Source organism: Callorhinus ursinus, unplaced genomic scaffold (assembly GCF_003265705.2).
Source record: "Callorhinus ursinus isolate GAN/ISIS: 27379988/994484 unplaced genomic scaffold, GSC_fseal_2.0 scaffold11, whole genome shotgun sequence".
In the NCBI taxonomy this organism is placed as follows: domain Eukaryota; kingdom Metazoa; phylum Chordata; class Mammalia; order Carnivora; family Otariidae; genus Callorhinus; species Callorhinus ursinus.
The window spans coordinates 20,507,678-20,532,358 of record NW_027397073.1 but is presented as its reverse complement, the minus strand read 5'-3'; the positions used below and the strand labels follow the sequence as shown (position 1 = coordinate 20,532,358).

General features: G+C 39.1%; 1 pseudogene; it reads left to right on the top strand.

The window, feature by feature from the left end:
* LOC112834993 (small ribosomal subunit protein eS4, X isoform-like) overlaps positions 1-24,681 on the top strand; it is a 155,527-nt pseudogene that overhangs the window by 110,246 nt on the left and 20,600 nt on the right.

Sequence of the window (24,681 nt, the reverse complement as noted above, 5' to 3'; positions counted from 1 at the left end):
AAAGAACCCAGGCAATTCTTACTGAACTGCCTCTGTGCCTGCTATCCTCCTACTGTCACCTGTTTTATTGAACCTCCTTAGATAGTCCCCTTGCCTTTCAATAATTGTCTTCCAACCTTCCCATCCACTCCCATGCCAGATCCCTGATCCTGCCTCTCTTATATTCGTTATCAACACAAGCTGGGGCTAAGCAGAGAACTGCAGAGCAAATGCAGATCTTCAGATGAAACGAGAAAGTGCAAGTTTTCTCCCAATCCTCCCGACAGAAGAACAGTCAGAGTCTCCAAGGGGAAAGTTCACTTCAAAGCGCTCCCAAACCAATCCAAATACTCCTTCAGCTGGAAGGACACACTTGCACAGCACTGAGCACATTGTGGGCAATTTACAAATACTTATTGGCTAAGCCAGGACATTTGTTGACTTAATAAAATTCTCTGAAAATACTTTTTTTTTTTCCTATCCTGTATCTCTAATCCTAGGGAACTTTCCACTTCTCAGCACCAGTTTGTTGGAACTGGAATACGAACTGGGGACTTTACCACAGGGGGGAAAGTATAGGTAATTATGCCTGTACTCCTGCATTTTACATTTAGTTGGCTTGGTTTACTTTAAATTTGCCTCTATATTTAAATCATGCCTGTTCCTAATGCAACTGGGGGAAAACGAGGTGAAAGCAAGGAGAAGTTAAGAGGGACACAATATTATTCAACTAAATTAGAACTCTGCGGAAAAGTACTGCTGATTAGGGATGATAAAGTCATTCCAAGTGAGCTCATCGATTTAACCTGCACAACTATGTGCCTGGGCACTAATTTGCTCTGATAAAATGTTACTAATAAAATGATGGATCTCAAACCAAATTCACTAAGCCCGGCACATCAGAGAGAGACCCTCCATCAGTGAAATGGCAGACCCCCTACTGTGGCATTATGTCCTTGGAATCCAAAGGCCCCACTGAAGCAGAGCCCATAATGGAATTATCACAGCTTGCTGCCTCTCAATTTTGCATTTATGCCTCCTTCTTCAGTGTCATATCCACATACTAATTACCTGCACACTCTGTTTCATTTAATAATAATCCCAAACAAAGAGGCCAATGCTAAAAGAAGCAAGTAGGGGTGAGGGGAAGAGAAGGGGATGGAAGAAGGCAGATTGCTGTGTGTGGGAACAAATAAAGGTTGAATCAAACTGGACTACATGCCCAGAAAAATAGCCAAGGGAAGCCAACTGTTCACAAAGTCAAATAAATGCATTTCTAAAATGAATGCTGGTGAATTTAGACAAAATTGGACCTCTGTTTCTATTACGGTAGATTTTTGTATGAGCTGCAAAGACTACCCCAAGGGAAATGGCCAACAGTGCTTTTTGTCCCATGCGCCTCACATTCTGTCCCTGCAGGCTCATCAAGCCTGGTCCCGATGTGGAATGAATGGGGGTGCTGCTTGCTGCCCCCAATTCTGAGGTTGACTCTGCCAAGAGGAATCTGAGTTCCAAGTACCATGAACACTAGTCTTATATCTTCCTTCGCAAATCTCTACCACACGTGTCCGGGCGCTTTTGCTAGTACCTAGTTCTTATTTTAATGACTCCATGGGCTGAAAACCAGTTGTGGGGTGCAGCCTACTTAATGGCCTTTCACCATATTCTTGCTGATTTCTGTTCCCAAAATCGGGACATCTTTCCTGTTCCTATTATATCTGGGCTGGCTATGTACTCCCCATGGCTCCCTCATACATTCTCCACCTGTTAAAAAGGAATTTCTCCATGTTCCTTCTTTCACTACAAATTTGAAATTCCATTCTCAAATGTTTCCCAGGTTTCTGGTCTTTTGTCTCATTTAGAGAAACGTCCTCCACTACTACCAAGTCCTTTCTAAGCAATGTTTAGTTGGATAGTCTTTTAGGTTTTCATCTCCACTTTCCTCCCAGGAAATTGTCACATATGTTGTCACCTCCTCTCCTGCAGTGAAGTTTTGGGCACCTTGACATACTCTGGTCCAAATTCCTGAGATAGTCCAACCCAGCCCAGGACCAGAACCTGACAGGTTCTCATTTATTTAGGAAGATGGCTTTCATATGTGTTCCTTAAATCTCCTTGAAATAGCCTTCTTCTTATATGACTCAAATACACCAAATACAAGGGACATGCCCACTAGAATGTCTGATCCCTGCCTGCTATGGACTGAATGTTTGTGTCCCCCTCAGATTCATACGTTGAAGCCCTAAACCCCAAGGTGGTGGAGATAGGGTCTTTGGGAGGTAATTTGGGTTAGACTAGGTCCTGAAGGTAGGGCCCTCATGATGAGATTGGGGCCTTCCAAGAAGATGAAGAAAGGTCTCTCTCTCTGTTCACACACACATGCACACAGAGGAAAAGCCACATGAGGATGGCACAGTGAGAGGTGGCCATGTGCAAGCAAGGAAACACTCTCACCAAAATTCGACCCAGCCTGACCTTGATCTGGGACTTCTTCAGCCTTCAGAACTGTGAGAAAATAAATTTCTGTTGTTTAAGCCACCCATCATGGGGTACTCTGTTATGGCAGCCAAGGCTCATACACCATCCTGCCCCTTTGGATGTTTAATGGTGTTTCCTGCTTTGCCTTGGTCGGCTTCCTTAGCCCTAACATTGACTGCGGAAATTTGGTCTGCTCTTTCTTGCAGCTGTCACCAGAGGATGCTGTGTGAGTCAGGCTACTTTGCCTTTGGACTTCTCAGAGGACTGTGAGGACTCTTAAGGCATCCATGGCTGTGCTTTTGCATGGAACCCAGTGATGCTGACATGTGGTATGTGGTCTGAAGCACTTAAGTCAAGGAGAGCAGCCACAAAGACAATAAAGCATTTGAAAGCTCCCTTGGTATGAATATCAAAATATGACTAATTCTCTATATGATCTGGTACCTTTTATTTTTTTGAGAGAGAGAGTGCATGCAACTGGGGGGATGGGGGTAGGCCGAGGGGAAAGGAGAGAGAGAGACTCTTAAGCAGGCTCCAAGCCCAGGGTGAAGCCTGACTCGGGGCTTGATGTCACGACCCTGACTGAGATCATGACCTGAGCAGAAATCAAGAGTCAGACTCTCAACGCACTGAGTCACTCAGGCACCCCCAATCTGGTACATTTTAAATGCTTTCTCCTCTGCTTTTGGTCAGCCTTCCATACCACAACTACACATCTCTCTTTTAGTAAGTCAGTATGTGCTCAGGTATGGAAAACTCAGCCTGTAAAATCAAAGATTATTACAAGGTTATAAATCCCTCAAAATACCATGTATATTTTTACCTCATTGTTTGACAGATGTTTTCCTCATTTGAGAACTTTGCACAATGGGGTTTTATAAACTACATTTTCTGTACCCTAAACAGTTGTGGTTTTTTTCCTATATACCCTAAACAGTTTTATTTTCATATTATAATGGCTATGATTTATAAAAATCGACTATATCCCTAGTATAGATTGAGTACTATCCATAGGTTGTTTATTGATTATAATTACACTCGATGAATTGGATTTTATTTATCCTTGTTTTGTAGATAAGAAAACTAAGACTCAGAGAATTTAGGTTAAGCAGCACACAATCAAAAAGAACTACTAAGGGGTGCCTGGGTGGCCCAGTCAATTAAGCATCTGCCTTCGGCTCAGGTCATGATCTCAGGGTCCTGGGATCGAGCCCCGCGTCGGGCTCCCTGCTCCACGGGAAGCCTGCTTCTCCCTCTCCCACTCCCCCTGCTTGTGTTCCCTCTCTCGCTGCGTCTCTGTCAAAAAAATAAATAAAATCTTTAAAAAAAAAAAAAATCCAACCAATTCTAATGCAGATTATCTGATGACCACACACTGATAAATGCAATGAATACCTTTAACTACTCCCGTTTATCTCCCTATCCCATCAATTTACCAAGTTTTCTCTCAGGTACGTTTTGTTGTATTCAAGTTCTTCACTATGACCTTAACTTTTGACTACTGAGTATCTCTTTACCTTTAACAGCTAATTACACTCTTCCTACTCTTGGTTATCACCAAATCAACTTGCTCACAGAGGAGCTCTGATTTTTGCCTCCTCCTGGCTATAAAATCTTTCAGCGGCCTAAAAGTTCAATTTCATTTAAGGCTTTCCATATTCTGATCCAAGCCTCCGGGCATTGTCCTAGATGAGAGAGACATCTATCCCATTTATCTTATTTTTCTAATCTCACCTAGTGATTTCCTCATTCATGCTGTTGTACCATCTTCCATTTTTCTATTCAAGGTCTCCCTGCTTCTAGCCTTTTCCACAGGAAATATATGCCTTCTCCAAAGATCATTCTCTGCCTCAAAATCTGCAATATCTCTAACTGCCCTTAGAAGGAAATGTAAACCTCCTGTGCTGATAACTAAGAGCCTCCACAGTCTCCTATTTACATGCCCAACCTCATCTCCCGCTAAAACTTGACAACCTCTCTGCTCACTGCCACCCAAATATGCCTTAATAACCCTACCTTTGTGCTCATATCCTATATTCTTCTGTAGAACCCCGGTCCCTCTTTTTGTCTGCCTACCCAAAGCCCCTTCTCCCTGAACTATAACTTCTAGTAAAAGTCCTTCCTCATTTATGAAATATCCCCAGACCTCAGTGGCCTTCCCTCTTCTAAACTGAGAGTATTTTCTACTTTCTTTGACTGTCAAACACATTAACTCCTGTAGTGCTATCCGTGTTGCTCTGTTAACTTCTACATTAAAATGAAAAACCAAAAAATCCTTAGTGTCAAGGATCTGGGAATTTTAGGCAAATAGATCTTTTGGTTCAGATAACCTGAATAGTAACTTCAAGTCACCTCTTAAGGCAACTGGCATAGATACATCATCTAAGCTTTAGTTGACAACTCAACTTATATTAGTCATCAGGCAAGTATTACCCATGCAGATTCATTTATTAACATAATATAGACATAGTCACTCTCTATTCATCTCTGGATAATCATCTCTTTATTTGTAATCTTCTCATTAGAGTATTAGATGTTAATTTCTATACACGGGATGTATAGTAGCAGATAATATCTCTGTAATTAAAGAAATAATAAGTACCCTTAACGCAGAATGTATGGCTTTGTTCAACTTCTGTCATATCTCTTTAAACTTATCTTCAGTATCACTTTCTATTTATGTAATAGCCTTTTATAACCAAGGAACAAAGTCATGTCTAATAGAAATGTAAATTTCAAATAATAGAACACTTATTTTTAATATAGACTTGCAATAGAATGTTCCAAAAGTTGAAGTTATGCTCCCAGTAACAATTACAATCTCTCTCTAGCAAGGTCAGTGGTGGGACTAAGGTTCTTTGAGATTCTCTGGAGGACAGAGAAGAGTGAAAGCCTAATATGAGATCCAGGGTCTCCTGTGATGTTAAACTTAATTTAATCATTAAGACATCAGAGAATTAGAATAAAATTAGAATAAAATCTAATTAATTAAAGGAACATCGACTTTTTATCACTAACGTTATGACTCAATTTCTCGGGACAACTAAGGCACATAATCCATGGAGACATGCTCACCAAGTGTACTATCTCTCACAAAATGTTCTAAATTGCACTTTATCCAAAGGCCAAAATGAAAATTATTTTTCCTCTTTGCCATGATCACATCTGAGCTCTTTACAGAACATTTCAGCAACTAAATGGACTCTGATATTTATAGCTAATAGAACGTTTTACTCATTGCTTTCTCAGTAGATTTTTAACTACGTGTTGAGATGATGTCTGATTTCCCCTCCTACACCATCTAACTGTGGTAATTAAACCGTTTAAACCCTATTAGTATATTCATCTCACACCAATCTCTGAAACCACCCTCCATTCAATATAGAAATTTTTTTTAAAGACTTGAAATTCTCTGTTTCAGCATTAGGAGAAAGTTAAACTCAACTTTACTTTTGGTCAAGACCCTATCCCACTTTCTCAGACTCCTGAGGACTAGTTCGTGACCACTAGTTCCTGGCAGCTCCTCCCAGACATGCCCAATTCCTCCTCCTGATCACTTGGCACTGGACAAAATGGCTGTTATTTAGATTTCTACCATTCACTTTCCCACATTTACTATATTATTTAGTAATATTAGCTACTGTAAATATATATTTATTATATATTATTTTTATATATTTATTCCTCACTTACATAAACTCAAAAACAGCTGTTCCTATCCAGTGCACAGTGCCTTCTAAGAGAGATTTGGAGACCAGCCTTCCTCCATATTATGGACCCTTCCAAGTGTGCAGTGCTCATCTGCATGAATTCCACAGCAAGTTGAGAGTGGAGAAGGGCCACTTGCTTCTAAAGTTTCTTGGCCTACAAGTGACATTCTCTGTTTCTGGTCATTCCTTGCTTCTGGTGAGAACTAGTCATATGATCCTACCTAGATGCAAGAGAGCTGGGAAGCACAGTTCCTAGCTGGGAACCTGTTTCATAGCAGCAATTCTCTGTTAAGAAAAGGAAGGCACAAATTTTGGCACACATTTAGCTGTTTCAGCTCAATCCCACTTGTCCTTTTCTTTTGGACTGACCTGCTGAGCTTCTATCAGCTTTCTAGATCCATGAGTTAGCTTTGCCACCCAAAAATAGCCTGAATGCAAAGCTATGTTTAGACAGCTCTTTTTCCAGACTCTATCCGACTCTATTGGTTCTATGGAATGTTCAACCAACTTATCTATAGAATGTCCTTCCATGGTCTGGCCTGTCATACTCCTTGCTGAGCTCCTTATGTAAGTTCATTCTTGTTAAGATATGTCCTAGTTTAAGGAATAAGCTCATGAGAAGTCATGTCCAATAAAGCATTTTAAAAAATGAAATGTGTGATGTGTGTGTATTGGTTCATTTAATTTCATCAAAGCTACAGAAACATAGTAGGAAAGAAGAATCAGAGCATAAACTTTCTCATTCAATACTTCTCATAGTAACCCAGGTAGGAAAGGGGTATTGAGATAAAGGTCAACAGCAAAAGAAAAACAAGTAAAAAATTATTGAATCATCTCAATAGTGAAGATACGGGAAAAGAGGACTCTAAGGGGGCCCTTTCAAGGATATCCAAAGTAAATGAAATTAAGATGATGTGAGTATATCAGTAAGTTAAAAGAGTTTCATAATGTGCATGATTACTGATTTTGTGGCTCACTGAAATCTAGAATAAAAGCAAAATTACATTTGTTACATATCCGGGTTCAGTTAGAAATACATGTGCATGCATGTGTGTGTGAGAGAAAGAGAGAGTTCTGTGTAGACCATACATATACATAAAGGATATATGTTAGGAAGGGAGGTTTCACTTAGATTTACTCGGTAGGAAATAATGATGAACAGTCAACCTCAAAGTCAAGGTGGAGTCATAAGCATTATTCATTACATATTACTCATCCAGGAGTTCTTTATAGAACAAAATACAATTTCAAGTGATCAGGGTGAGGCAAGTCTAACTCCCAGCATACACCAAATTTCACACTTTCATTTCAGAGAATTGCAAAGATGTTACTTGAAAACAAGCCTCAGAAACGGAAAACAAATTCCATGAGCACATTTGCAATAATGTAGTAGATGGTACATACAAAGAGACAGAAACAGGAAGGAGGAAAGGGCCAACTAGGGCCTGGCTTCAGCTCCCCAGGTTATTGGGACTGAGAGTGAGCCACTAAACAGAATGCCAAGAGAACTGAGAAGGTAGAACACGCTCCTGGGCCAGTCTCAGAAAAGGCCAGAGAGGAATGGGCGAAATGGTGAGAGGTAAAGAGAATCCAGAAAGTCCCTTCCCCTGGAAGGCAACAGTTACCCTCACCATCTTCAGCAACATTAACCTATATCCCCCAGGTGATCAGCGTCCTTGTTCCCATTCTTCTTACCTATTATTTATACCAGAGAGGCATTCTTAGCTCAATTTTATAAAGAATTTAATTAGTGTAAAATTATTATATCAAACTTTAAGTGAATAAAGTACACAAGAAACCCTAAAAATAGCTGGGTGAATCCCAGTCTAGAAATCCATGTCTTTGACTCGCCATCTTTGACATTTTGTCCTTTCATTTGTAGCTGGAATGGAAGTATTTTACAGGCACGAGTTTCCCTCTTCAGAGAACACTCTTCTAGGATTGCTGTTTATGTTAACACTTACACTCAACAAAATCCATATGGAATACACGACCAAGCTACTAAGACAGACCTACTCTTACCTAGGATGAGCGCTAACACACCACACAAACATGGCCAGGAAATCTCAGAACTAGGTGAACAGCCATTTTTCTTCTCAGCCACCTCTGCCCACAACTCCCAAATGTTCCCGCATCTTTTCACTTTCTGTCTCTAGTAAGTTATGATCACAAAACCCCCAGAGCCTGCTTAACTCATGTTACATATTCTTGACCTATGGCTCCCTTGTCCCTGATACCCTTTCTAACCTTGGTGAAAAACCATAATTCAATTCCCCTTGATTCTCTTTCTTTCTATACTTTTCCTTTTCTTCCCCCAGATGATTTATAATTCCCATCAACTTCTTCCATTGGCTTCTACGATTATGAAAGTACCATTCCTCAGACTCCAGCATACGATCTGAAAACCTAGAAGCTAGTAGCAAAAGGGTCTAACAGCACCTTTAAAGTCATCTAGAAGAAATGCTTCTTCTAGAAAATTCCAATTAAGCTAAAATGCAATATATTTATATGCATATTGTATAAGCAGTATATTTCTAAGTGATGAACAGGATTAAGCAAAGAGATAATGTTAAGATATTTCTTATTATTCAAGTGTTCACAAATAAACGGCATTCTTATTCATTAAAATTCAAATTCAGATACATAGCACCCTCCACTCATAACTGAACTTTAACCATGCAGGTCATAAAAGAAGCTACCAGAATTCTGAAGTCATCCTCAATTTAAAGCTGCGAAAGAGAGCAATTAGGTTGAAGAGAAGCTATGGCTTCAAAACAAGGATTGATAGTCATTTTAAAAAACAAAATGTCAGTATTTGCAGAAAATTGAGACACTTCACAAATAATAAACAGTACTATTCTCTCCCTGAATTGTGGGCCAGCTATAATAAATATTGAAATTCAACAATTCATCACCAGAACTATCCTTTATTTTAGCTACTTTCATCTGGCAGTAAATAAGAAATTATATTTCTTAGATAAAGCTAGAAGGAGAAACCTCTCTGCCCTTTATTTTTCTTGATGAATTTGGCCCAGGACAAGAATATCAAATTACGGGCGCCTGGGTGGCTCAGTTGGTTAAGCGACTGCCTTCGGCTCAGGTCACGATCCTGGAGTCCCAGGATCGAGTCCCACATCGGGCTCCCTGCTCAGCAGGGAGTCTGCTTCTCCCTCTGACCTTCTTCCCTCTCGTGCTCTCTCTCTACCTCATTCTCTCTCTCAAATAAATAAATAAAATCTTTAAAAAAAAAGAATATCAAATTACATGTTGACAGAGAAAATAGCTTGGTGTCCTGAAGGACCAAAAGATGTTACAAACATAATTATCTCAGTATCAGCACCACATGGTAACATTGTCAGACTGAGAGGGGGGAAATACCCCACGAGATAGAAAATGCAAACAGGTGATCTTGCCAGTAGAAAGATGGATCTGTGTGCATCTTTGCAATGGCCAATTTTTTTAACCTGTTTCTAATTTTTTTTTGAAATTTCATGTTTATTCATCTATTGTCTTTATCTGACCATCAAGATGGATTCCATTTTCCTTCAACAATCTTGGCAAAGCATTAGGTCATTAGTACATGCTGACTGATTTTGAAGTTACTCACCTCATTATAATATTTGCCAATAAAAAAAAGTGAAAAAAAATAGCATGACAAAATAGAGCAAGAAAGAGCTACCAGCCATGTATAAATATTCTCTAGGCTTTACGTTTTCACTTCTAACAGGGCACACTGCTGTTCCTGGCTGGACTGTGTTGTCAAAGCAGAATCGAGGTTTTAGAACAATCCATCTGTTACTGATAGAGCTGTCAGCAAGTCCACAGGGAAACTCACTGGCCATCATTATCTAAACATTTTCCTAATATACCCAAATTCAGTGTTAACATTTTTTTTAAGTCCAAGAATTATGAGGAGGTTTTTTTGTTTGTTTGTTTCTACTAATCCTATAGCTCTCTCTCTCTCTAGGTGGTGATCCAAGGTTCTAAAATACACAGAAAGGCGAGGCAAGTTGCCCTTCTCTCCTCGGTAACAGCAAGACTTAGGAAAAAGGTGTTTACCACCTCTAGGGAGGCACACCGGACCCACCATGCTAGGCACAGGACAGCGATGGAATGAACTGCTCCCCCCAGGGAGTGAGAAGATGCATCCCTGTCTAACGTACACCATCAAACTGCAGGAGAGAGCTCCTGGCACCCACAGAGGGACAGCTGTGCTACTAAGCTCTCTGGCTGGAATAAAAAGGAAAGACAGTTACAAAGGAGTAATATAAACAGCAGAACAGAGATTTCCAACCAAATGTTATTTATGATGAAGAGGTAGATCAAATAAAGATTTGTCTAAAGTGTATTAAGTAAAATAAGTAAGTATTTATTAAGTAAAATATTAAATTCTTATTTTTTCATTCTAATAAGCAGAGTTTCACTTTGATTTGTCTTCATTTCATAACTTTCTTCTCCAATCAAGGAAAACTAGACTCAGGTTGACATGGTCATTTCATCATTTGTGCCAGCAGAAATGATGAAAGACCAATTCGGAGGGCTTTCCTTGTAAGCCACCTGCTGGACCTCAAAGGTAGGGCTCTCTCTCCACTTAAATTCCTTGCCCTTTCTGTTTCCCCAAAAGAGCAGCACTATTTATTCTGCTAAAGGACCAAACTCCTCTCATAGGTGATTATAGCTAGATTATTGTGTAGGCTTTTATATATTTTTCACATTCAAAATAAGTCAATTTTAGATAATATTGGGCATACTGGGTACCAGATACCGTAGTACTAGTTAGAAAAGAATGCACCTGGAATTCAAAATTTTCCTGCTCCATCCCAGAATATAATACCTTCCACTTATTTGCACAAGTCAGAAACTTGTGCATCATCCTTTATTTCTCCCTCTTTACCTATGAATCTTATTAGTCACAGATTCCTCTGGAAGGCAGCTTACAACAATTTCTCATAAACCCTCTATTCCAGCATCAGTGCCTTGGTTTGGTCCTTCATATTTTCTCCATGAAGAATTTTAGTGGCGTCTTTGCTGGACAACTGTTCACACTTTCCCTCTGTTTGTGTGAGTGGGCTGACAAACATAATGATGTTCTATTATCTTGTAGGACAGGGAATTTACCATGAATTTTCATACCAAGAGCACCAGCGGAATCCCCACCTTCAACATCACTGTCACCATGACTGTGAAGACATTCATCCTGTTGATGGGCAAAGAAGGTCCACGGTGGTATGATCAATAAGAAATGTTATAAAATGGCTTCCCACCTGTGGCATTCCCAGGACTGTCCTCATCTGTCCCTTTTAATACTTCCTTCCCCACTTTTTATGTTTCGGTGATTTTCATTCTATATCATATAATTTTTCCTCTCTACTGATTTTTCCGTTCAGCAGACAAACTACTCCAAAACTTTGTGGCTTAAAATAACTATGTATTAGCTCATGGTTCTGTAATCTGGGCTGGGCTCAACCGGGTGATTCTTTTGCATGTCACTCATATAGTTGCATTTACCTGGATGCCTGACTGGAGCTGGATCTCCATGACAGCTTCGCTCATGTGTCTGACCCCAACTGGAAGGAAGGCTGGAACAGCTGAAGTCTAGTAAGGCATGTCCCCTCCACACCCTTCTGTCTCCACCATGGTAGCCCAAACTCTTTACAAGATAGTTTGGGACTCCATGAGGAAGGAAGGAGAGGCTGACTGCTTCTTAAGACCTAGGCCTTCCTTTAGATAATGGCACTCACATGTACAGGTTTTGATTGTCTTTTTATTCTAATTTTTCTCTTAAGTTTTATTTTCATTTAAGTAATCTCTACACCCAATGTGGAGCTCAGACTCACAACCCCAAGATCAAGAGCTGCATGCTCTTCCAACTGAGCCTGCCAGGCATCCCTTAATTGTCTTTTTAGCATCTTGCTCTTAAATATGATCAGATTATCCAAGGGTACCAGGCAGTCAAGGAAACCATTTAATGTTAAAGTCAGGAACCAAAACAAAACAACAGAAAAAAAGCAACTTGGAGGAGTCATAGCTGATACAAAGTGGAAAATTAACTAACTAAATAAATAAATCATCATCACTATCCTCAGAGTTAAAAGAACAGAGTTCTATCTTAAAAGAGAAATAGTCTAGGAAATACTGTTTCAAGAAATAATAAACTCTACAGAAGGGTTAGCAGGTAAAGTCAAAAAATATCCCAGAAAAAGATCATAAGGTAAAGAAGAAAATAAATAAAATTGGAGAACCAACCCAAGAGGTTCAAAATCCAAATACTAGGGTCCCAGAAATAAATGTGAAAGAAAGAAACCATCAAAGAAATACGAACAATAATAACAAAAATCCCCAAATTTCCATATCAAATAGACCTACAAAGTCCTCAGAATAATGGATGAAATTAGAATATACACAGGTACGTCACTGTGAAATTTCACAATACTGGGGACAAAGAAAAGATCACAAAAGCTTTGGAAGGAAGGGAAAAAAACAGACATCACACAAGGACCAAGTTTCAAGATATCATCAGATTTCTCCACAACCTTCTCCTAAAAGTTAGGAAAATTGAGAAACGTTCTCAAAGTTCTGAGAAAAATAGCTTCCAAACTACAATGTTTTGCCGAAACTCTTAATCACAGTGGAGAACAGATTAAAGATGGTTTTTGACCCTATAAGATCTTTAAAAATGTATTTTGCATGCATGAATTTTTAGGAAGATATTGTAAGACATGCCCTACCAAAATGAGGAAGTAAACCAAGTAGAAAAAACATGGGATCAGGACACAAAGATTCTGCTACCAATGATAGGCAAAGGGAATCTCTAGGCTGATCGTAAACAAAACAAAACAAAACAAAAAACTCTCAAGATGGCAGCTGTATAACATATCTGGAAATCAATTAATTTAAACAGGAGCAAATCTGAAGGCCTTATGAGAGATTTTTTTTTCCAGTAGAATGCAATTGATAAAATATCTAAAGTGTTTTAATATATTGACAGGAAGTTAGAGTTCATTATGTAGAGAGAAAAAATTATGTAGAAAAGAATAACCATAGTATACTACCTGCCCAGCAAGTTATAGTGTTTACCTATATAAACACCAAATAATATTCTCAATATCTACTAAAATCAGGATATAAATATACTGGGAGTATGTGGCTGGGGACAGGAAATATATTCACGTAGCCTAGGGAGTGAAAGGGTAAAAGAAAGTTAAATTCTCATCTTCCACGGTAGGAAGTTAACAGATGATGCTTAAAACTGATCAATCAAAAGGCAGTAATATATGCATGTTATTTGTAAATACAAAGGTACATATCAAACAAATCAACAGAAAGAATTGAAAGTAATTGATTTGGGACGTGGGAAATGGTTAGGGGGCAGGGAAATTATTTTTATATCAAAACTTAAAGAACTGCATGACTATTTAAATGTATAACTTTGAGAAAAAAACAGACAAAAATAGTTACCTTTGGAAATTTCTACTGCACATATATGCCACCTTTATTTTATTTCTAGTAGCAGATACTGCTGCTGCTAGTGTGGCAAATACGGCTTTAAAATGCCTCATTTCATTCTTTCGTGGCCATTACATTCTTGAACATTTCCACTTAGTTTGCCAACTTGTCTTCTCTCTCTATATATTTATTCCTGGACAATCCGTGCTCAAATGATGTATAAGGTGTCAAAAAATAAATGAATGTGAAGTGACAGATTGTCTTTAAATAGGGAAGCTGGCTGATAAAGCCAACAAGTGCACCAATAAAACTATATACCTTGGCATTCACATGTACAGGCCTCAAGATCAAACAAATGTACCGCCCTATCTTTGATTCACCTCCCCAGATAAAATTGCATGCAATGAATGATCAGAGAGTTACAACTATCCCGGGGGAAATTACTGACAAAAGTAAATAAATTCCATACAGCACGGGCCAAATTGTTTTATTATTAAACTGATTGGTAACACAATGGTTCCTTCCATTTGCTGATATGAGGATTGGATTTCCCAAATCCATGAAAATCATTTAATTTCTCAAACCCAGATGAAAGAGAGAAATGGAAGAAAGTGGTCCAGGGCCCAGGAGAAATTTGTCTTTTTCCAACTTATTGTTGATGCTGTCCCACTCTGAAGCAATGCATTTTTGATTCTCATGTTTGGATGGCTTTTCTGCTTAGGGAATCACTCACATTTTGATCTTTAATTCCTTTGGGGACAGCCAGTGAAAAGTGATTTTCTAAGTTACAGTTCTGACCTTTTTAGGATTCTGTTATTTTATTAAAAAGCATCAGAGGTCTTTCTGTATGGCAGTGTTTATTGCCTGTAACAAAGTAATCAGAAATGCAACCAAAGAGTAATTTGTAAGGGGTTATGGATTCATTCCCAACAAATATTTATTGTTACCAGTGCAATTCCACACTGAAAATGAAACACACCAAAGATCTGTTGGTCTTCCTCTTTTAGGACCCATGACACTCAACTTACTTACTATAGGTGAAAACAATTTATAAAAATGGCATTTGGCTCCTTGAGAGATTCAAACCCTTGAATGAGATCCAAGTGAAAACTTGCTTATAAAGCTCTCTCCCGCAGAAGTGTGACATGGCATGATGTGAGTACTGCTCTAGATAACACCTTAATTTCTTAAACCATGTGGTCTCTAGATGCATAGGGGAATCCCGAGACTTTCCCAGGTGTCCCATGAGGTCAAAACCATTTTCATAATACTATCAAAGTATAATTTATTTCCGTTGTGTTTACATTTGCACTGGTGGTGCAAAAATAATTGTGGGTAAAACTTGGGTGCGTGAGCACGAATCAAGACAGTGGCCCCAAACTTATCTAGTTTTTTTTTCAAATAACAATTAGATGGAGATATAATTCACATACAATACAATTCACTCATTTAAAGCATGCAGTCTTTAGGGTGATTTGTATTACCACCCACAATTCTCAGGTTTCCAAATACAAACTGGGTGTCCAACATCTCACCTCAATCCTTATATTGTCTTCCTGGAGAGAACATCAGATCCCACAAGTCAAGGGCGTACCACAAGACTGCTCCCCACCTTAGATACCAGTGCACACGCAGGCTACCACCTGTAGTTCTGACCGATCAGCTACAAATCAGAGGTTTCCACAGCTCTCCCCTTGGGTTTGATAATTTGCTAGAGCGGTTCACAAAACTCAGGGAAACATTTATTTATGTTACCTGTCTACCACAAAGGATAGTATAAAGGATAAAGATAAATAACCAGATGAAGAAGTACACAGGGTGAAGTCCAAAAGTGTCCCAAGTTCAGGAGCTGCTGTCCCCAATGGAGTTAGAGCACGCCACCCTCCCAGCATGTCAAAGCAGTCACTAACCTGGAAGCTCATCAAATCTAATTGCTGAAGAGTTTTTAAAGAGCTTTCATCTCCAGCCCTCACTCCACTTCTGGGCAGTCAGGGGAGTGGGGTTGAAAGTTCCAAAATTCCAATCACTTGGATTTTCTGGTGACCATCCTTCCCTTGAGGCCCCACCTTAAGTCACCTCATTAGCATAAACTCAGGTGTGATAAAAAGGGGTTCCTTATGAATAATACTCCTATTACTCAGGAAATTCCAAGAGATTTAGGAGCTCTGTGCCAGGACCTGAGGGCAAAGATCAAATCTATTTTTTATTATACCACAAATGCAATGGTTTTTAGTATATTCGCAGATATATGCACCCATCTCCACAGTCAATTTTAAAATATTTTTGTCACCTTTAAAAGAAACCCCATAACCTTTAGGTGTTGCCCTCCCTACCTACCCCCATCCACCCCAGCCTTAAGCAACTACTAATCTATTTTCTTTCTCTATATAATTGCCTTTCTGGGCATTTCATATTAATGGAACCATATAATATGTGACGTTTTGTAAATGGTTTCTTTGATTTAGAGTAACGTTTTCAAGTTTCAACTAGGTTTTAGCAGTACTTCATTTCTTTTTACAGGTAGATAATATTCCATTGTATGGATATACCACTTGTGTTTATCCATTTATCCATTAAGTGAGATTGCGTTGTTTTTACCAATTGTCTATGATGAATAATATCACTATAAACATGTGAGTAGAAGTTTTTGTGTGAACATGTCTTCATTTCTCTTAGGCATGTACTCTGAGTGGACTTGCTGAGTCATATGGCAGCTCTACATTTAACCATTTGAAGAACTTCCAGACTACTTTCCAAAGTAGCTATACCATTTTATTCCCACCTTTTCCCCAGATATTGGCATACCTCACTGCCTTCACACTTCTGCTCGGATATCCTTAAGGAGACATTCCCTGACTTGCCCTATCTAATTTATACCTTCCTGCTACCATCAGTTCTTTTATCCTGCTTTCTTTGCTTTCATAGCCCTTTGTCACCATGTGACATATTATAGATTTAAATATTAGTTTATTTTCTGTCTTCCATGTTAGAATGTCCTTCGATGAGAGCAGGAATGTTTTCTGGTTTTGTTTTGTTTTCTTTTGTTTTGCTTTCAGTACTATAACCCAAATCCTGTAAGACTATCTGGCATATAGTAAGTAATCAATAAATACTTATTAAATCAACAAACTAATGACTCCACTGTAAATGTAGATTGACTTTGTCTGCCTTCACTTTTTCATTTAGTAGAATGTAGAAGTAGGCTTTCGAATAACAGTGTACAAAAAAAGCACTTTTTAAAGAGGCAGGAGATGTGACTCATTACATGGTACTTGATAAGAAATCACTGAAAAATTGAGTATGTCCTTAAGGAAATTGAAAAACTAAACTATGGCATGAAGTTTAGATCATTCAGTTTTAGGGTCATGATTTCCTGGCATTTGGCTTTAGGTTGGGGCCCTCAAAGGTCAAATGGGAAAGGAACTAAAGAAGTATGTAGTGACTTAATTCAAACAAAGGTGTGATGAAAAACCTCCCCCACTGATGATTGCTAAGCATTGAAAAACAATCATAGTAAAATGGTGGAATGTGCTTTAAAATAACATCATGAAGTAGTAGGAAGAACTTCAGAATAGAATTTGTCTCAGCTCTACTGCTAAATGGCTGTGTAACTTGGAACAAAATATTCAGTTTCAATAGTTTTCAGCAAACCTATGCCTGTCAAATGAAAGTGTTAGTTTAGACAATCCCTATGGCTTCTTAATATCTTCCTCTGAAAACACTGGAAAATAACCTTAGCTAATAGGTATTATATTGAATGCAATCCTCTGTAGTTAAGGAAGTGGTTGATGGGGAATTAATGACTTCTAATTTTAAAACAACACATATAACCAATCATTTCAATTGAGATAGACTTATTAAGTTTATTGCTATTGGTAATAGCAGTAAGAGAGTGGGTGATGTGATATTTCACGGAGGGGTGGTAATTTAGGTTCTCTGCTTAACTCTTCACTGCTCATTGCCCATGTAGATTTAGACCATGTCAAACTGGCTCTACTTAATCAACTGGTTTTAGAACAATTCAGTCTGATGTGCAGGTAACAGGTCCATCCGTTAAATGTCAATTAATATAGTTGCTTCAAGATTCATTCTGTAATCAGCCCAAGGGGCCCTACATGGAAAATCTGAATAAAGCTTGCACATAACAACATGTGACTATTTAGAAGCCAACAGCCTCCAATTTGGAATTTCAGGACCTATTTTATTAAAGATTTACCTGTTCAAATACAGAAAAAGAAATGCTTCCCTAAGGAATTCAGATGACAAATGCAGCTCTCTTCTCCCTGAACGATACTGCATTTTTGCAAACTGGTATTGTTGGATATATACTGCCATCACTGTAGACCAAAATTTCAACTAATTTTAAGCAAGACTAGTCTGTTCTCCTCCTCACAAATGATTACTGAGCCATTACCTTCCTTGTAAATATCTGTGCCAAGAAAATGTCTTTCCTGAAAGCAGCTTTTTTTCCCTCCGTTAATAACCATTTTTTTATGACACACCAAAATCAATAGGTCTCATCTGGTGCCTGATGTGTCATACTGACAAATAAAGGGTGGGTCACAAATGCATACCTTTCACCATCTACCTGGAGCTTCAGGCACTCCAGGTTTGAGCAATTTTGGATGCTGCTTAATTCAGTGCATTGTGCTGCTCATTGGCCCTTGGTAGTTTTTATCTTTTATCTTTTACATCACTCCAGCAAAGCTGTTTCTCTTTGTTTTGTTTTGTTTTTCACTGAAAGAATTCTCGGTTATGGTTACAGCAACAAAATAACTCACATATTTGTGTCACCTCCTACATTTCCATTTCTCACCATCAAAACAAATGAATATTCTAGTCTATTTTAAAATGGCACATTTTACAGATAATTGCCTTCGTAAAAGCTGGCCTGCAAGTATACCATTAGCACTGAAAGTGTAGGATTTTATTGCCTCAAACACCAAAACCAGAGATATTCTCTGAGCATTTGCTAATAGGTTGCCTTTTGGAAGAAAACTGATTAGGGCACTGGCTTATCCTCAAAATTTTTAAAGGGATCTTCCAATAAAATATTCTCAAATTCATTAATCCAATACTTGGTACATGAATACATGTAAGCCTTGAAATTAAAGTTGTTAGGACTGTACCACAAGCTCAGAAAGAGTAAGAACATTAAGTTATTTTTGTTTCTTCCCTCTTGACCCTCTAGCAATGAATTCAGGATCTTAAGTCAAACTGCTGCCTGTCTACTCAGGAAACCTTCAGAGCATTAGATTTTATTTGTTTATTTGAGAGAGAGTGTGTGTGTGCACGCATGCAAGTGGAGACAGGGGCAAAAGGAGAGGGCGTGAGAGAGTCCTCAAGCAGACTCCCCACTCAGTGTGGAGCCCAGATGCAGGGCTCGATCCCAGGACCCTGGGATCAGGACCTGACCCAAAATCAAGAGTGGGATGCTCAACCAACTGAGTCACCCAGAGCATTAGATTTTAATAACAGGGCAACAAGGTAGCATAAAGAAAGAGTGAATGAGTTTTCCCAGGTCTTATCGAGAGTGACTTTTGATATTGAAGACAAGGCTGGAATCTTCAAGGGCTGAAGCTACCAGTATTAAATCATTATTAAAATTATCGCCATCATTATTATCAATAGCACCATCATCATCATTGCCATTTTTTCACTGCCTACTTAGATAAATATAAACACTATTCTAAGTGTTCTCATATGCAGGCTATGGTTTGTTTGCAAAGATGTTCATAACAGTTTTTCCATGTCTATGAGCACATCCCTTTGTGGCGAGACCTTGCCACTCTTCCCATCAAAAGCAGTGTTATTTTCTCCTCTTCTTGAATCTAGTCTGGTGTACTGTTTTAGCCCACAGAGCATAAAAAGAGTGACTCTCTGTGATTCCTGAGCTTGGCCACATGAGGTTTTACAACTTTTGTAGCTTCCTTTGTTCAGTGTTACTGCCCCAAGACCACCATGAAGAAGGCCTTGGCAGAAGAAAAGACCAGATGGAGGGCGAGAGACAGAGACAGCAAGAATGACAGGGAGAGGAAGAGAGAAATCCAGGTAACAACCACCTGACATAAAAATGAGGCCATCTTGGACTATCTAGCCTCCAGTTGAGCCACTAGATGTCAGCAGATGGCAGCCTCATGAGACGCCACAGGCCAGGCTACCAGACAAAACACTCCATCCCAGCCCAAACTGCTGACCTACAAAATCATAAGCAGAGAAATGATTTTTGTTTCAGGCTACTAAATTTTGGGGTGGTTTGTACACAGTAATAGATAACTGAAACATATCAATTTCCTGATTTAATCCTCAATGGAAAATTGCATTATTTCCAGTGTATCTACCACACTGCCTTCAGTATCAGTCTGCCAAATATTTATTAAGTACTTGAGTGTCCCCACATAATACAATGTACTTATTTGGTAAAACAAAACATAAGATACGAACCTCAAGAAAATGAATGGGAGGGATGATTAATTGCTATGAAACGAAGTTATTATCAACACTTGTGATCTCTCTTCTGGCTTGGGTGGGTGGGGATGAGGGAATGGATCTAGAGTTCATTCTTTCTGGTTGCAACCTTCCCAGATATATGGCTCAGGAAATAGGGGGTGGAGTGGAGGCTTAGACCATCTAAATTTTCATAACACCATTGCCACTTTAGGTGTCCAAAGCGCATCCTGGGTCTTCCAAGGTCTTTGGCCACTTGAAAAGATAGTTGTCCACCACTTGGAGAGATTTAGAAAATAAGCTGAGCAACCCTGGGGCCCACACGTGTGTGCTTCCTGCTGGCTCCAGTTTTTACTGATCAGCAATGGGAAAAACGACATAGCCCACTGACATAGCTGATGCAACAGTGTTCACTCACGTAAAGACTGGGTCACCCAAGTACAGACAAGATGAACTCCAGGGTTGGATTAAGCTCTCATACATGGACGTACAACTAGATCAGATAGTCCTCCAAATATTTTCTGAAATCAACTTTAAAGCTCAAAGAATTTGACACTTCTGTTTCTGCTGTGACAGACCTTCCCTAAGGCAGTGGATGATTAATGTCTGTCTGGTCAGAGAGAAGAAATGCAATGAAGAACAGAGAGAACACAGCTTTCAAAATCTCATCCTACCACATGATATATTGTTTAGTGCTGTATGGAGGGTTACAGGCTCAAGAAGAATTCAGAGAAATTGGGCATCATCACCACTGGTCAAAGGAGTCGGGGAGAGCTTCATGGAGGAGGCAGGACATCAGTCAGTCAATCAGGAACAGTTTAAATTACCAAAAATCAAATCAGCCGTATCAGGATTTTCATAAAGCCCCTATTATCCATACCTGTTTGGATGTAGATGTCTCTTGGGTTCATTCTGAGCCACATACCAGGTGATGTTTATTCCTAAACAAGGTAATATTTATAATCCTAATACTTCACATTTTTATGTTACTCTATGTTTGACATGGTAGTTTTACATATAGATTCTCATTTGATATAACAGTGTTAACTCTAAGTTATTATTATAAGAGGCAGTTTTATCATTCAGGCAGGCTATCACCAGCCAGATATCGTATTTGGTTCTTTTTTGAACTATTAGGTAGTTTGCTTTGTTTGATTTTGTTTTCTGCTTTCATGTCCATACATTCTAAGTACTAAGTCTGAGTTGTCCAGGGATCACAATAGCAATTCCCTTCCGGAGAGTCTCTTAAATCTCTTATTCTTAGTCTCCTCACAGTTGAAACATAGAGTTTTTCCCTTATGGACATCAATGCACCTAAACACACAGATGTGCCATTTAAAAATAATCCTGACCTTTCCTCCCTCCATTCATCACTCTGCTGACTCACCTGGACAACAGGACATCTTACAATAACCTTGCTCCTCCCCCTTCAGGTTTCCTGATGCTGATTTTTTTAATATTTGGCTCATGTTCAAAGGATATGGCTTTATTTTTTGCCATTCCCCTTACAGATTTTGCAACCAAATTCACCCGGTACTCCAATTCTAAGATGTTTCTTTATCTCACAGAATTTATTAAATAGGCATTCTTCACTCAAGGCTGCCTAATTTTATTTTTCTCTCAATTAAGTGATGTGACATTCCACTGAAGATGTGGAAATCTTAAAAGATGATCACTTTCACTCTAACTACAAGAAAACTATGGATAATCCGCAAAATTTGAACTTTTCTTGAACCCACCAGGCAGTTAAAGTCACACCTGAAATCTAAGAAAAGACAGGCACTTCCATGGACAGAAACATGGGACACAAGTGCTGACTCACAGCACAGGAGGAAAATCAAGAAAATAGGGCTTCCCTATAGGAGAGTAAGAAGGAGCTTTAACGGCTAAAGACTGAATGTGACCTCGTGTAAGATTCTATACAGAAATCTCTGGAAGGTGCACACCCCCTGGCAGGACTTTCATCAGTGATCTCAAGAAAGATCAGGAGCAAGAGAAAGGCTCCATTGTCACTCAGGGCTGGGTCTGGGGAATGGCTGACTCTAGAAAACACACCAAGTCCCATCTGGCTCCTTTTCCAGGATGAAACAAAAGGAGGAATGACCTTCAAGCCTTGCTGCCAAGACACAAGTGAAGACCCCAGGTGGCTGTGGGAAGGGAAAATGGAAAAATTCTCCCCAGAAGATGGGAGAAAGACAGGATCGTTGAAAATGTCCCACGCCAGATACCAGGGACACAGGGCCTGTCTAACACGGAGGCTAGACTGAGACAATGGAAACCACACACCCCTTTCCCTACCAGGCCCTCAAGCACTGAGTCACAAGCAATTTTTCCATATCTATGAACACATCCCTTTGCAGCGTGACTGTCACTCTTCCCATCAAAAGCAGTGCTATTTTCTCCTCTTCTTGAATCTAGTGTGGTGGTGGTGTGTTTTAGGCAATAAAGTGGGAGAAAAGTGACTTTCTGTGATTCCTGAGCCTCGGTCGCATGACCTCTTACAACTTTCACGGCCTCTGTTGTTCAGTGTTGCTACCCTGAAACCACCATGTAGAAAACAACTCTCTAAGGTGCAGGTATAAAGACATGGCCTAACGATGAGAATGAAGCAGACTCGGAAAAAAGTCCCCAGCAAATGAGTCCTCCGCCTAAGCACAAGATAATGATAAAGAAGCACAAAGTAATGATAGAGAAATTTGAAACGGATGGTGTGCTGAAGGCAGAGTCACAACAAAACTCAAACACAATTCAGAATTCAGTAATCTGGGAAACTTTAAATCTACCAGAATTAAAATATATATATATAAAATAAATATATAATTTAAACATATATTTATGTTTAATTGTCATTTTCTTGAACATATTGCACATACTATGTGCTCATTAAATAATTTTGTATTAATAGAATACAAATTGAAAAGTGATTTTGTAGAATTTTTTGGCATAATACATGTTCAAAAGTATGTGCTAAGAATAAATAGCTAATAGTCATTAAATTTATATCAAAGTATGTTTTCAAATTTTCACTTGCAATTGACCAAGTCCTTATCAAATACTTACACTATTTTTTAAATATTTTCTATATTTATTTGTTTGTTTGTTTAGAGAGAGAGAGAGAGAGCGCGCACAAATGGGGGGAAGGGCAGAGGGAGAGAGAGAAACTCAAGCAGACTCTGTGCTGAGCACAGAGCTGATGTGGGGCTCAGTCTCACGACCCCAAGATGATGACCTGAGCCAAAATCAAGAGTCAGACACTTAACCCACTAAGCCATCCAGGTGCCCCAAATACTTGCACTTTTTATTTTTTTAAAAAAGATTTTATTTAGAGAGAGAGTGCAAGAGAGAGATAGATCATGAGCAGGGGGCAGAGGGAGAAGCAGACTCCCCGCTGAGCAGGGAGACCAACATGGAACTTGATCTCAGGACCCCGGGATCATGACCTGAGCCAAAGGCAGACATTTAACCAACTGAGCCACCCAAGTGCCCAATATTGCACTTTTTAAATGTCCTATACTTTCTGATTAGTTTGTGGCATTTTATATACCTTAAAATAATAAAACTATATCTTATTAAGATATCCTTCAATAAAAATTAGCTGTCAAAGGGGTTTTCTTGAGGGTTATTTTAAATTTTTAGGTTTTCACTATATTCAATTATTTAAGAAAAATGTTTGCAGTGCCATGTCAAGCATTGTGCTGACAGTCAAAGGGTGGAGTCTCCCAAGACTAATAGTAGCTACCATTTACTGAGTCTAGACATGTTCAAGGCACTGTGCAAAGGCTCTACATTTATTATCTTAGTTAATCCTTCGTCACCTCCTGTGGTTATTATTTTGCCCATTTTGCAAAGAAGGCAACAGAAGATCAGAGAGATTAATCTTACTTGGTCATACATAGCCAGGGGATCAGGGTTGTTTTTTTTTTTTTTTTAAAGATTTTATTTATTTATTTATTTATTTATTTATTTGAGAGAGAGAGAATGAGAGACAGAGAGCACAAGAGGGAAGAGGGTCAGAGGGAGAAGCAGACTCCCTGCTGAGCAGGGAGCCCGATGTGGGACTCGATCCCGGGACTCCAGGATCATGACCTGAGCCGAAGGCAGTCGCTTAACCAACGGAGCCACCCAGGCGCCCATGGGATCAGGGTTTTAAATACAGGTCTGTTTCTAAAGCCTGTGTTTCTAACTGGTCCCTAGGACATGGTCAGTTTCCTCACAGACAGTGCATTACAATACAGTTGAGGAGGTAAGGTACGTATACATAGGAGTCAGTTACAATACAAGGCAGTCAATAAAGGTAAAGGTAGAGGTAAAAGAGTTGGAGGCCTGGAGGAATGTATTCAGGTGGTAAGCCTGCCTGCATTCAGAAACGGCGCCAATATTGGGATGGCCTTGGGCAAGTGATTTAATCCCCTTAAGCCTCAATTTTCCCATCTGTTAAATGGAAAAAATTAAAGAGGCTCTCCCCAAGCTATAACACAAGATCCCATAAAGCTGTCTTAAGGATTAACTAACCAAAGTTATATCAGAAGTCGTTCCTGGAACATAGTAAACACTATAAATATTAGCTATCATCTGATAACTAATTAACGTCTTTCTACCCCACTAGATCTAGAGTTCCTTA